Here is a 13,122-nt window from a genome sequence, read left to right on the forward strand (position 1 = left end):
CATAGCCCCCACCCGCCTGGCGAGTTTCCTCACTAGGGAAAAATGTCAAAAGCTCCATGATGGAGTGTCAGTGCGTCCTAATAGTTCAATTATTATGCAAACCAAAACAAAAAGGCAGCTACGTGAGCATCACCTGAATAGAAAAATACAATAACCAATACAAAAGCTACATTTTTAATCATGCTTTTACAAGAAGAAAATTGCAATGTAAATACTGTAAAAAATATATTAAAATTTCTATGAAACATTTAATTGTATAAGGAGATACAGTGGAACCTCGGTTCTCGACCATAATCCGTTCCAGAACCCTGTACGAAAACCGATTTGTTCGATCACCGAAATCATTTTTCCCATTAAAAATAATGTAAATCGTTTTAATCCGTTCCAACACCCTGAATGTTTACCTTGAATGTTTAACGTAAACATAAAGCTAACCCAGGCTAATCGTACGTTCGCTTTATCGTAATCTTCCGTACAAAAGATTCCCCTAACATGAACGTGTAAAAATAAAAAAATCAGGTCGTTTACAAGTCATTTAGCACCCGGGTCTGCACAACAAGTGGTGAGCGGTTCATTGGAAAGGGTGCTCTGTTCCAACACCCTCAATGTTGGGCTCCGTTCCAACACCCTGAATGTTTGACGTAAACTTAAAACCAACCCAGGCTAATCGTACGTTATCGTAATCTTATGAATAGGATTTCTTACCTTTGTGGTGGTCAGCAGAAGGCGCTCGCACACCTCCTTCATATTTGGCTAATATTTCTTTCTTAAATGCAATAGTTGTACGCGCTACTTTTCTTTTTTCACCTGTAGCAACTTTGCCGCTTGCACTGACTTTCTTCGGAGGCATAATAAGGGGCTAAAACACCCGTACGCCGCTTAGCATCGCACCCTAGCGTACGCACTCACGCATTACCGGCGTTCGAACTCCGATTTTTTGACCGAACAGCGAAGCAAGAATTTCTCGAAATTTTGGGTCGGACACCGATTCGTTCAAAGTGAGAGGCGTTTGAAAACCGAGGTTCCACTGTATAACTAAATAAATAAACACTAAAACAGACCCTGCCCTACTTACGAAGTTGAATTTGTTAGTAAGTTGCTTCAGTGCTGCTATATGTTCTATGTTTAAGGTTTATATAAGTATGTTTTAGGCTTGTGTATATAACCTGTATTGTTTATACTGAATAAACATTTCATAAAATAATATGCTCTATAAAGATAAACAAAGTTAAGTTTAACTTACTTTAGGAAGATGGGCTTCAAGAGTTAGGCGACTTCCTCCTCCGTGGTAGAAAGTGGCCAAAAAAAAGTGATCCAACCATTTTCTCAACCGCATCAATCTTTCTTATTCCACTTTCATTTCAAAAGAAACGGCTCACCTCTTCTTTACACTTTACACCAACCATATTGAATGGAAGCACGAGATATTAAACAGTAAAAATGTCAAAGTTCTGGGTGAGCTCTCACAGCACCACTCGTCTTTAGCGGCGGAAAGAAGCACTGCAGTACTGTCCTGTACCCGGTAAAAGGTGCACGATACAAAATCTAACGGATATTTTTCGACATCCCGAAAAACATGTTTCCGTATCTTCCATTTTTCATAAGTTGAATGTTCGTACGTAGGGGAGCATCTGTAAACAGAAATAACAAACGTGAGTCATTGGACAAGCGAGTTAGCAATACGGTTGGCTAGAAAATTACCCAGGACATAGTTAACTCATTCACAGCCATAGACGTATAGACTAGTTATGCATAATAACTGTTTTTCTCTCCCAATCACTGATAAAATTCTGCTTCTAGGGACCGACAACGGAATTTTAGATATCTTTAAAAATGTATATTTATGTTAAGAAAAAATATTAAAACACAGGCAAAGCCCAATTATCTTAACACGTGCCTTTAATTATTTTGCACAATAAAATTTTATTATTGTTGGAGGGACTAGAGCTTGACTTTATGAATTGATCAATTAATACTTGCTTCTTGCGTCAGTACTGGCTATGCTACAATATATAAGAACATTTTCATATAGATATTGCAGAAAGTACATATGTTTATGGGTGTTTTCATAATGTGAAAATACGGCATTTCTTATGAAGTAACAGTCTTTTTACTTGAGTACATTTTTTGTCTACTGTCTCGGTTACCATGGCGCCCAATTGGCCCCGCCGTGTGGCGCCAGCTTCCGTCACGGTTGCCATGGCGCCCAATTGGCCCCGCCCGTGGGCGCAAGCTGCAGCTTGTTGACGGATTGGCTCCCTGTCTGTATTTAAACTCTGTCACGTCAGTCCCCTTTTGGCGGTCCGTCCGCAAATCTCTGAGATCGGTTCCAATGGGGTCGATACCGGGACAGGACGGGACAGACAGGATTGAAAATGAAACAGGATATCGAAATACACAGGACAAAATAGACAGGAACGAAAACTGGAGAAAACAGGACAAAAATAGACGGGAACGAAACAGAAAACCGAAATTTAACGGGACAAAATGAACTGGAACAATACCGGACAGGGAATACCAACAGGAAATCAGGTCAACGTCACGTGTTGCGAGGCAGAGGTTCGTTTCCGGACTGACAACGGAAAAATGAGAGCACTGAGCTTAAAAAGACGGAAAGCCAATCTGTCAATGAGCCGCAGCAGGCGCCACATGGGCGGGGCCGATTGGGCGCCATGGCAACCGTGACAGAAATAGTTATCGTGCATCCCTAATAGGAAAGAAGCACAATACATTTGGCATTTTTGGTTGATTTGCTGATTTCTAAAGCCGTCACAAAGCGCCATTAAATCCGAACCTCAGCGTCAATAATGCATATTGGTGGGGGGTTTGGGGGGGGTTAGTGCACACTTTGTGATGATTAAAGCCAGACAATAATGAAGTAACAGCACCTCGCACATCCATATTCATTAAGCACGTCCGTTCGGTATTCGTCACGACCAGAAATATTCAGACAGGGGGAGGAACGAGTACACAAATGATGAAGTCAATGTAAGCAATTTGGGTAATGAGATTGAATCAAAGGCAAACGAAAACGTGATTGATGCTTCCCCAGCATGATTAGTCATTTCAAATTAGCCTGCAGACCGGTTTGGAAAATAGCTCGCCAGGTCATTGGGATTTTTGGGGAAATTTGATTTATAACAGGAATGAGTAACCATTGACTTGGACAGCGTCTTTACACTTTACGAACATGATCAATTCTTACATTTATTTAAAGAAAATACTATGATTTCTATATGTAAATCTGTAAATACCCTTATACTGTTACGGTTGCCACGGCGCCCAATTGGCCCCACCCGTGTGGCGCCAGCTGCAGCTTGTTGACAGATTGGCTTCCTGTCAGTATTTAAACCCAGTCCTGTCAAACCCCTTTTGACGGTCCGTCTGCGAATCTCTGTTTTTACACGGCAAGCCCTTTTTCGCCTGCCCTGTTTTTTGCTCCTGTTTGTCTCCCGTTACGATCTGTTTTGATCTCAACCACATCTGCTCTCCCGTCCCGAATTACGACCTGTTTTGATCTCGACCACGTCTGCTCTCCCGTCCCGAATAGCGATCCGTTTTTGATCTCGACCACGTCTACTTTCCTCTCCTGGCTTTCGACTTGTTTCCGATCGCAGTCACGTTTTCTTGCTCTTCTATCCCAGCTACTGACCCGTTTTTTCCGTTCCCGAAATACCACTTCCACGTCTGAGCAACCTGCTCCCCGTGACAAGCGATCTCCAGATCGCGTGTACAATCCTTTCCCTTCTTCCCAATAATACGGAGAGAAACGCACGCAAGTGGGTCCTGTCTCTGTTCTGGTCCTTACATATACAAGGCAGATGTTTTAGTGGTTGACTGTGCCTATTTTCATACAACATCAAATAATTACAACCAGTTAATAACAGTAATTACACAGTAACAACACAAGTTGTAATTGTATCAAACAGGTAGCCTTCTGCACTAATCAGTACCGAAAAGTAGCTCTCAGTTTGCAAAAAGGTTGGTGACCCCTGCTTTATTATATATGACTTTATTTCCAGACGAGACTTGGTAATAATTCCGTCCAGAAATATTATTTAAGAGTAAAAGGGCAATTTTACAGCCCACGAGTGTGCTGGATTTTCAAAATTGTATTTTATTTTTTAATGTTAAATGCATTTTATTGCAATATGCTATTTAATTTTGATTATACTGTCAAGAACCGGAACAGGATCAGAACCCAAATGCGTGATGTTTCTCACACAAGCCTTTTATTTTAAGGGGAGTAATGCACAATAGGCAGCAGTCTGGCGTGTAATGACAGGAAGCCAGAGGCCAAAGAGATCGATAACAATTGCCCGAGCAGATATCGGACAGATGGGGTCGATACCGGACAGGACGGGACAGACAGGATTGATATCAAAACAGGATATCAAAATTAAACATGATTAACGAGACAGGAACTAAACTGGAAACTGATATTAAACAGGACAAAATAAACGGGAAGAATACCGGACAGGCAATACCAACAGGAAACAGGACCGAGTCAAAACCCACGTCTTGCAGGGCAGAGGTTAGTTGACGGCCTGACAAAGGGTGAGTGAGAGCACTGCTTGAATAGAAAAGAAGCCAATCTGTCAACGAGCCACAGCTGGCGCCACTGGGCGGGCCAATTGGGCGCCATGGCAACCGTGACATATATTCTAATAAGGAATATAAGTGCTTAGAATATTTCTAACAAGCCAGGCTCTCTGGTACCTTGATCACACTACAAAGAAGAAGAGAGGAGACATAACCAAGTTGTGTTACTACTTTATAAGTATATTCGAATGACGAAAGAAAATACTGTCGGCTGATTGACTATTGTTATATGGTGGGTTTTTTTCTGAAAAGTATGTCTTATTTGTCCGTTATTGCTCCAATAACGATAACAATCGTCCGTCCCTGATATTAACCTTCTCTCAGAATATATAATATAATGATATTAATCATATGTCTTTTGCATGTCCGCCGCTGTCAGACTCTCAGCCGAGACATCAATCAAAGAAAACAATCGCCGCCTTCCACTTCGCTCCGATGAATCCGGATCTTCATTTTTTTTAGCCTGCCCTCCGACACGCTAATTGAGAAATGAGGAAGCGTCTAATTACCGACTCGTTACAGACCTCATTGACGCCTCAAAGAGATATCTTTTCTCCAAGACACGAGAGCCGAGACCGACGTTCATAAATTCATTTCCGGATATTTCGGTTTTACACCCGCCGTCCGTCACTCCCGGCGTAAAAGCCTCGTTTTTCACCTTTACGAGGCTTTGAAATCGACAGGACGTTTACTCCACTTAACTTTAAAAGGACTCCGGCTAATTTTTTCCGCTAGCAATTTACACCACTCGACGCCATGTCGGTTTTGGAGGCGGTCCAAAGCAATGCTGCCAAATGACTAATAAACAGCGTTTGAAGCTCAATGGCGGTTAAGAAGATTAAGCCAATGAAAAGATTAAATTGAACATTCAGCACTATTGTTTTTGTTTTTTTAATCCGTTTTAAGAGACGTCATAAAATATCACTCTAATTCAGTTGACCGTAGAGTAATGTGCACTGTAAAGCCTGGACGCATACCTGGAAGGTAAATATGTCATTGAGGTTTGTTGGCTTCACCTAATTTTCTTCCTTCAAGTGAGTATACACAATAAAAGCATCTAGAAGTATCTGTATAACCTACTTCAAATGATTTGATTTTATGCATTTGGTTGAGAAAATAGAACACAAACCCCAGTGTTTCGGCGATCGTTGGGCGGAAAAAGTGGAACAGAAGTCAGGCGCGGGAAAACAGTAAGCCACAGGCAGACGAGATTGAAACCGAACTGGACAGACGGGATCGATACTAGATACAGGATACACGAGGAGATACCTGACAGGACGGAACAGACGGGATCGATACCAGATACTGAAGCAAGATACCGGACAGGACAGGACAGACGGGATCGATACTGGGTACTGGAGCAAGATACCGGACAGGGCAGGACAGACAAAATCGAAACCGGATACCTCTGTTTATACAAGGCAAGCCTTTTTCGACCCTGACTCCCGCCTGCCCCATTTTTGCTCCCGTTTGTCTCCGGCTACGATCTGTTTTGATCCTGACCACGTCTGCTCTACCGTTCCGGCTTACGACCCATTTTTGATCCCGACTATGTCTACTCTACCGTCCTGGCTTACGACTTGTTTCTGACCCCGACCACGCTTTTGGTCGGCAGTAGCTCAGGAAGTAGAGCGCTCGTCTGGGGATCAAGAGATCGCAGGTTCGAATCCCAGATCCTCCGTGTTACATGTCGAAGTGTCCTTGGGTAAGACACTGAACCCCTAATGCCCCCAATAAGCAGGTTAGCGCCTTACATGGCCGCTTTTGGGAAATGTGAAGCACATTGTAAAGCGCTTTGGGAAGTCATTGACTTGAAAAGCGCTATATAAATGCAGATCATTTCATTTCATTTCATTTTGCTCTCCCTGTCCCAGCTACCGACCTGTTAATCTGTCCCTGACACCGCCATCGTTCGCTACGGAAGATCCACTTCCCTATTCGGATCACACTCCGAGTGGGAGAACGACTTGCTTCCCGCATCCAGTGAGCATCGGATCGCTGGTGCTGCCCTTCTTCTTTCTTTCAATAAAATTGTGAGAAAGTGTTACGCGATTGGGTCTACCCTGTGTCCCGGTTGTGGCAGATGTGTCCAGCTCTTCATTATTGGCGAAAGTTGAGGTTAGGGAAACCGGGAGCTTTTTGAACGACTCATTAGGGGTCCGGGCCTCAGGCGACTTTGGGGATGACACTCCTACGCTATACACTCGAACGTCGGTCCATGATCTGAGAATTTACAAGCTGGAGACTATGTTTCTGTTTTTTAATTAACATCCCGAGTCCAAATGTCACCCGGACAATTATTTTTAATGTCTGGAGAACCAGAAATACAGTTCCCCTGGCAGACTATAACTTGGTTTTAGTTTGATTTATTGCAATCAGGACTACAAAGTGCGTAGGCACAAGTTGCACCTCAAAGGGCTTCTTAATCAGCAGAATGTTTTGGGAATTACATAAATCGAATGCGTCTGAGTGTGTGTGCGCAGGAATGTCACGTCTAAGCTAAAGGCATTAGTTTGTGTTTGCCGCGAGTGGAGCTGAGGGAAGCTGGATTGATGCACTTAGCGGCAACAAGGATTGCATACAGAAAGCTAGCATTAGTCACATTTCATCTGCCGGCGAAATGAACAATGTGTGTTCTAGTTTGCCCGCGTCCCTGCGTCCTAGACGCATCATTTTTGCTGGGGACGCATAGTGTTAAATCAACGTGCGTCCCCGAGACGCAGCGTTTTTGACACCAAATTGTCATTATTAAGCTTTTTTTTAACAAAGATTTACCGCACTCCAAACTTTTCGTCAGGCAGATCCGCCATCGGCCATTGTTGTTTTGGTCTCGCGCCGATCTCGGCAAACGAGATCTCGTTGCTTCGAGATGACGTCATTGTTGTGGCGGTTGTCGAGTGAAAGAGAAGTATGCCTCCGAAAAAACAGTTGGTATTAGGTGCAAATCAACAAAAAATTGGTAATTTCTTCAGTGTCGGTAATAAGTCGAAACATAACACAGAAAGTGGTAACAACGGCAATAATTCCGGCACGAAAAAACGGCTGAGAAATTCTTCAGAAGACAGCGAAGGCAAGGAAAATACGTGTTTTGAAGCGAACGATTCGACAAATAAACAAAAGAATACTAGCAAGAAAAGGACTTTTCTGCCAAAATGGACTAAATTATATTCCTGGTGACGCTATGAGGAGGATGATAATGGATTGGACTTTGAGAAGGCATTACAACTATGGCGGGACAGCAAATCACGAAGAATATATGAACTGAAAATTTTGAAGTGATAACTGCTTTGTATTACCAACTGTGATGATTAAAACTTCATGAATATATACATATTTCAGCAATATTATTTTGTATAGTGTACAATATTGTGAACTGAAAAATCTGAAGTGATAACTGCTTTGTATTACCAATTAAATGTGATGATTAAAACTGATTGAAAATATGGATTAATATAATTACTTCAGCAATATTATTTTGTATAATGTACAATATTGTTGTGAACTAAAAAATCTTGAAGTGATAACTAATTCGTATTACCAATAAACTTCGATGATTAAAACTGATTGAATATATACATTTATATTATATATTTGTCGCCGATTTACAATTTCAACCGCGATTACACTAAATTTGGGGACCAGTGTTCCCTCTAAGCTGCGCGCGTGCGCAGTTGCGCACTGCTCGCACATTCTCAGCGCACAAGAAAATCTAGCCAGCGCACAAAAATGAGGGCTCAAAATTATTGATTAAGAAGCGACTTAAGTCAAAGTTACAGTGCATGAAGGTAAAAATACACGGGTTCCCCTGACGTTGTGTCCTAAATGCCATATTTTGAAGTCGAGTCGAAGTAAAACGAAGTTGAGTAAAGTTAGTAGAGTTTGTCGAGAACCGGCTTCTTCGGCCTGGCTCACTAAAAGGAACCGGCTCTTTCGGGTCCTAAACGGCTCTTCAGGTTGTTTTTGCTTCTTTAATCCCAACATGACCAAATATTAAGTAAAATTATGCACAGAATAACGGGAATAGGGGGGAATAGAACAAAAAAGAAAAAAATACCAAAATGAAAAAGTAGTGAAAAGCTGAGAAAAAAAGAACAAAAAGGAAGAGGAAAAAAGAAGGAAAAATTTAGAAAAAAGCCCCCCAAAAAAGAAAAGAAAGAAATGTAGGAAAAAAGTAAGTAGAGAACAAAAAGAAAAAAGTAACAGCTCGGAAAAAATAAATGCAATGACATTTTTTTAAAGCAATTTAAAAAAAAAGTAGAAAAAAAACACCAAAAAAAGAATAAAAAGTTTGTGTTGCATTCAAATAATTTCCAATGATATCAAGTGAATCTTGTTGCCAACATTGTACTTCCACTCAAAAATGTGATTAAGTACAGTTCTGTATCTTACAACCGACTAAATAAGCCCCCCAAAATGTTAGTTTTATGCGACAAAATATGTCAGGAAATAAAAAGAAATGGATATCTTGTGGAAGAATTGTAAGAACAAACGACGTTTGTAGGCCGTACAACCTTCGCAATACTACATGAGTCAATTCATTCAAAAGAGAAAAATAATTTTGCATTGCCGGAAACTCAGCAAAATGTAACTTGATGTCAAGTTTTGGACACGTTTGATAATTAATTATCTTGCCACACTTGGGATTATGCTTGCTCATTGTTGTTTCAAGCGTTGCTCACCGACTTAGTGTGAACGCCCAGACCCGTAAGGAAAATTACAGGGAACATTGGTTGGGACCCATAGATTTTTGAGCATGCGAGTCCCTGGGACCCATCACTTTTCACAGGTAAAATGAACACTGTTTACAGTGTGGTTTATGCTAGCCCCCGGCGGGGATGCTATGTGTGTCTTAACCGTGTCAGCGGCTAATCCTCTCCGCCGTCGATATCGACATTTCGCTGCGACGCAAGCTAGCTGAGCTAAATATTTGCTTGGAATTCCCACGTTCACTTGCATCCTGGCTAAATGGATGTTTGATATCTGTGGCACCTTAGTTAAATTGGATCTTTGATGTCTATTGCGGTCCACGGCACCCTAGGTAGAATACATATTTGACACCAATGAGACCCTAGCTCAGGGGTGGGCAACTATTGGGAATCGGGGGCCACATGTGTCCAAGGGGCCAATCCAATTTTTGTCACAGACCAGGAACGGAGACAGGACCCAATAGCGTTCGATTTACTCAGTTTTTATTAAGAAAGAGAACAGTGCTTGCATCCACGATCCGATGATTGTCGGTCACGGGTAGCAGATGGCAGGAACGCGGAAGTGGTACTTCCGTGTCGAGCGAGGGTAGTCGTTGACAGTGAGAAAACAGGTCGATGGCCAGGACGGGGGAGCAAAACAGAAACGGGTCCAGAAAAGATGTCGGCAACAGGTATCAGGCAGGAAACAGGGCGAAACAGGTCGATGGCCACGACGGAGGAGCAAAAGCAAAAACGGGTCCAGAAAAAGGTTGGCAACAGGTATCAGACAGGAAAACAGGGCAGGATAATGTCGGAGAGTACAAAAGCTTGCCTAGCTGAGAGCATAGGTTCGCAGACGGTCTGACATCTTTCTTTCGGAAGAGGAAAGTTTGAAAAGAGTCCAACAGCCAACCACGTCCCGTGGCAGCCGCAGGTGCCCCAAATCAGTAATCATGACAATTTTTTAAATATATGAATAAATATACTTGTAAACATCTCAATGCCATGTTTCTTTTTATATTCCTGTCATGATTACCGATGTGATGCACCTGTGCCCGCTCCTTTGGCGCCAACTGCCTTGGACTCTGATTGGCTCCCTGTCCCTTTTTAAACCCACTCCTTTCTGTGACCTGTTGTCAGTCCGTCTGTGAACCTCAGTTAACACTAGGCAAGCTTTTTTTCGACCCTGACTCCCACCTTTTTTTTGCTCCCGTCTGTCCCCGGCTTCGACCCGTTTTTGATCCTGACCACGTCTACTCTCTTCTCCTGGCTTAAGATTCGTTTCCGACCCGACCATGTTTTTTGGCTCTCCTGTCCCGGCTACTGACCTGTTTTTTCCGTTCCCGACACCGCCATCACTCGCCACGGAAGTACCACTTCCGCGTTCAGAGCGACCTGCTTCCCGCGCCCAGCGATCACCGGATCGTGGGTGCAACCCTTTCCTTTCTTCAATAAAACTTGTGGTAAACGTTACGCAAGTGGGTCCTGTTTCTGTTCTGGTCCTGACAGTTTCTGTTGAAATAGATTAGTCTCATCCTAATTGCTTTGACGTGCTCAATTAAAGCAAAATGATGTATCAGGTCATAAGCAAATTTGAATTTAAAATGTAGTTGTAATGTTTGTATACGTGTAATATTTCTGTGGCGGTATTTTTATAGTATGTCTGCAGTATTTTTGTCATGCGTGCATAGTGGAATTTATGCATATCATTAGAATTTTTGTAGTATTAATTTAGTTAGATTTTTGCAGTAATCCTGTTATAGTATAATTGTACTAGTATTTTTGAATTATAGTAATACTGCAATGAATTTTTTGTAGGGTTTCAGCAGGAGTATATTTTTGTCATATATGTGTAGCATTTCTGTTAGAATATCTCTGTAGCAGTATTTTTGTTGCATTTCTTTAGTATTTTATAAGTATTTAAAAAGTAGCCTTCTTAAGTATTTCCATAGTACTATTTCTAGAGTATTTATGTTGTATTTTCTGTAGTATTTCTACAGTATTTTAGCAACTTAGGTCCCTGGTTTTAGGCACTACATTTTGTTTTGAGAGTATCTCTGTAGCAGTGTTTTTGTAGTATTTGTCGCAATATTTCTGTTGAAGTATTTTTGTATTTTAATATTAATGTATGGGGTTTTTTCTATTGTTGTTACCAATATATATATATATATATATATATATATATATATATATACACATTTTATTTTCACCATTTCCGTTTGGTGGGTAAGGTGAAAATATCCCTCCATGTGGCCCACAGGCCGTAATTTGCCCACCCCTGCCCTAGCTAGATGATAGCTGTCCATTGCACACTAACAAAAATGTATCTTTGAAGACTACAGCTCTCGATGAAACCCGGGAAAAAATGGATCTTTGACATCTATACCGGTCCATGACACCCTAGCTAGAATGGATTTTTTTAAGACGATGGCACCCTAGATAGATAGTTATCTATGGTTATCTGTATTCGTTAATGGCACGGAACAGTAGCTAAAATTGATCTTTGACTTCTATAGCTGTCCATGGTACCTTACTAACACTTATTTTGGCGTCAATGGCACCCTAGCTGGCTAGATTGACTTTGATAGCTAACCATCGCATGCTAATTAGATGGATTCTTGATGTTTATAGCAGTCTACAGCATCTTTGCTATTTAGACCTTTGTCCATAGCCATCCATGTCACCTTTGCCAGATGGATCTTTGTCATTGATACTGTTGCATAGCACTCTAGCTAAACGGATCTTTTACATCTATAGGCTCACCTAACAAAAATGGTGAAAATATAATGACGCCCTTGTTAGATGGATCGTTGACATATATAACAGTCTATGGTACCCTAACTGAATGGATATTTGACTTCAAAAGCCGTGCGTGGGCCCCTATCTAGGATCGACTTTTTGATATCAATGGCACCCTATCTAGGTGGATATTACCTGTCGATAACCTTCAACGGCACCCTAGCTAGAATGGATCTTCTTGGCATGTATAGCTGTTTGTGGCTATAAATGGGTCTTTGGTGTGTATAGCAGTCCACAGCACACTTGCTGAGTGGACCTCAGATGTGTACAGCCATCTATTGCACTCTAACTAGTTGGATCGTTGACATGTATAGCAGTTAAAGGATTTTATACATTTGACCATAATGGATTTTATACGATAGACTCAGTTTAATGCAAGATTTTCACCGAGTGTGCTTTAGTTCAATGTACAAGGTCAGGGCAGGCTGGTGGAAGATGTTGTTTACAGGAACGGCAGGAACGGGACGTACTGCTGATAAGATAATCAGCACACCCAGACGCTGTTGACGCAGAAAGGCCCTGATGACGCAGAAAGGCTCGGTGTTGTTTTGAGTACCCCAGGCATCGGGACGCTTGTCTATGAGATGGTAAAGCCCAGGGGGCTTCCTTGGTATGCCCATGGGAGTAGCCGGCACACCATCTTGCGGGGAGACGTGGGCCAAGGGGAGAAAGCAAAAGGACTTCAGAAGAAGGCTTCACACGGACTCCAACGTCGCTTCTTCAGTCGTCTCCGATGAAATTCACTTCGTTATTCTTTTATGAAATGAAATGAAATGATCTGCATTTATATAGCGCTTTTCAAGTCAATGACTTCCCAAAGCGCTTTACATTGTGCTTCACATTTCCCAATAGCGGCCTTGCAGCCATGTAAGGCGCTAACCTGCTTATTGGGGGTATTGGGATTTCAGTGTCTTACCCAAGGACACTTCGGCATGTAACACGGACAAGCCGGGATTCGAACTGGGATCCCTTAATCCTAAAACGATCGCTCTACCTCCTGAGCTACTGCCGCCCCATGCATTTTAGGGAAAACAAA

General features: G+C 42.0%; 1 protein-coding gene across 1 annotated transcript in view; it reads left to right on the forward strand.

Annotated features, from left to right (window-relative positions):
* The window catches only part of dock2 (dedicator of cytokinesis 2), a 167,325-nt gene that overhangs the window by 67,419 nt on the left and 86,784 nt on the right, over window positions 1-13,122 (forward strand). The gene's annotated exons all lie outside the window — the stretch shown is intronic.

Source organism: Urocampus carinirostris, chromosome 9, assembly GCF_059441175.1.
Source record: "Urocampus carinirostris isolate Australia breed hairy pipefish chromosome 9, RoL_Ucar_1.0, whole genome shotgun sequence".
Lineage (NCBI taxonomy): Eukaryota > Metazoa > Chordata > Actinopteri > Syngnathiformes > Syngnathidae > Urocampus > Urocampus carinirostris.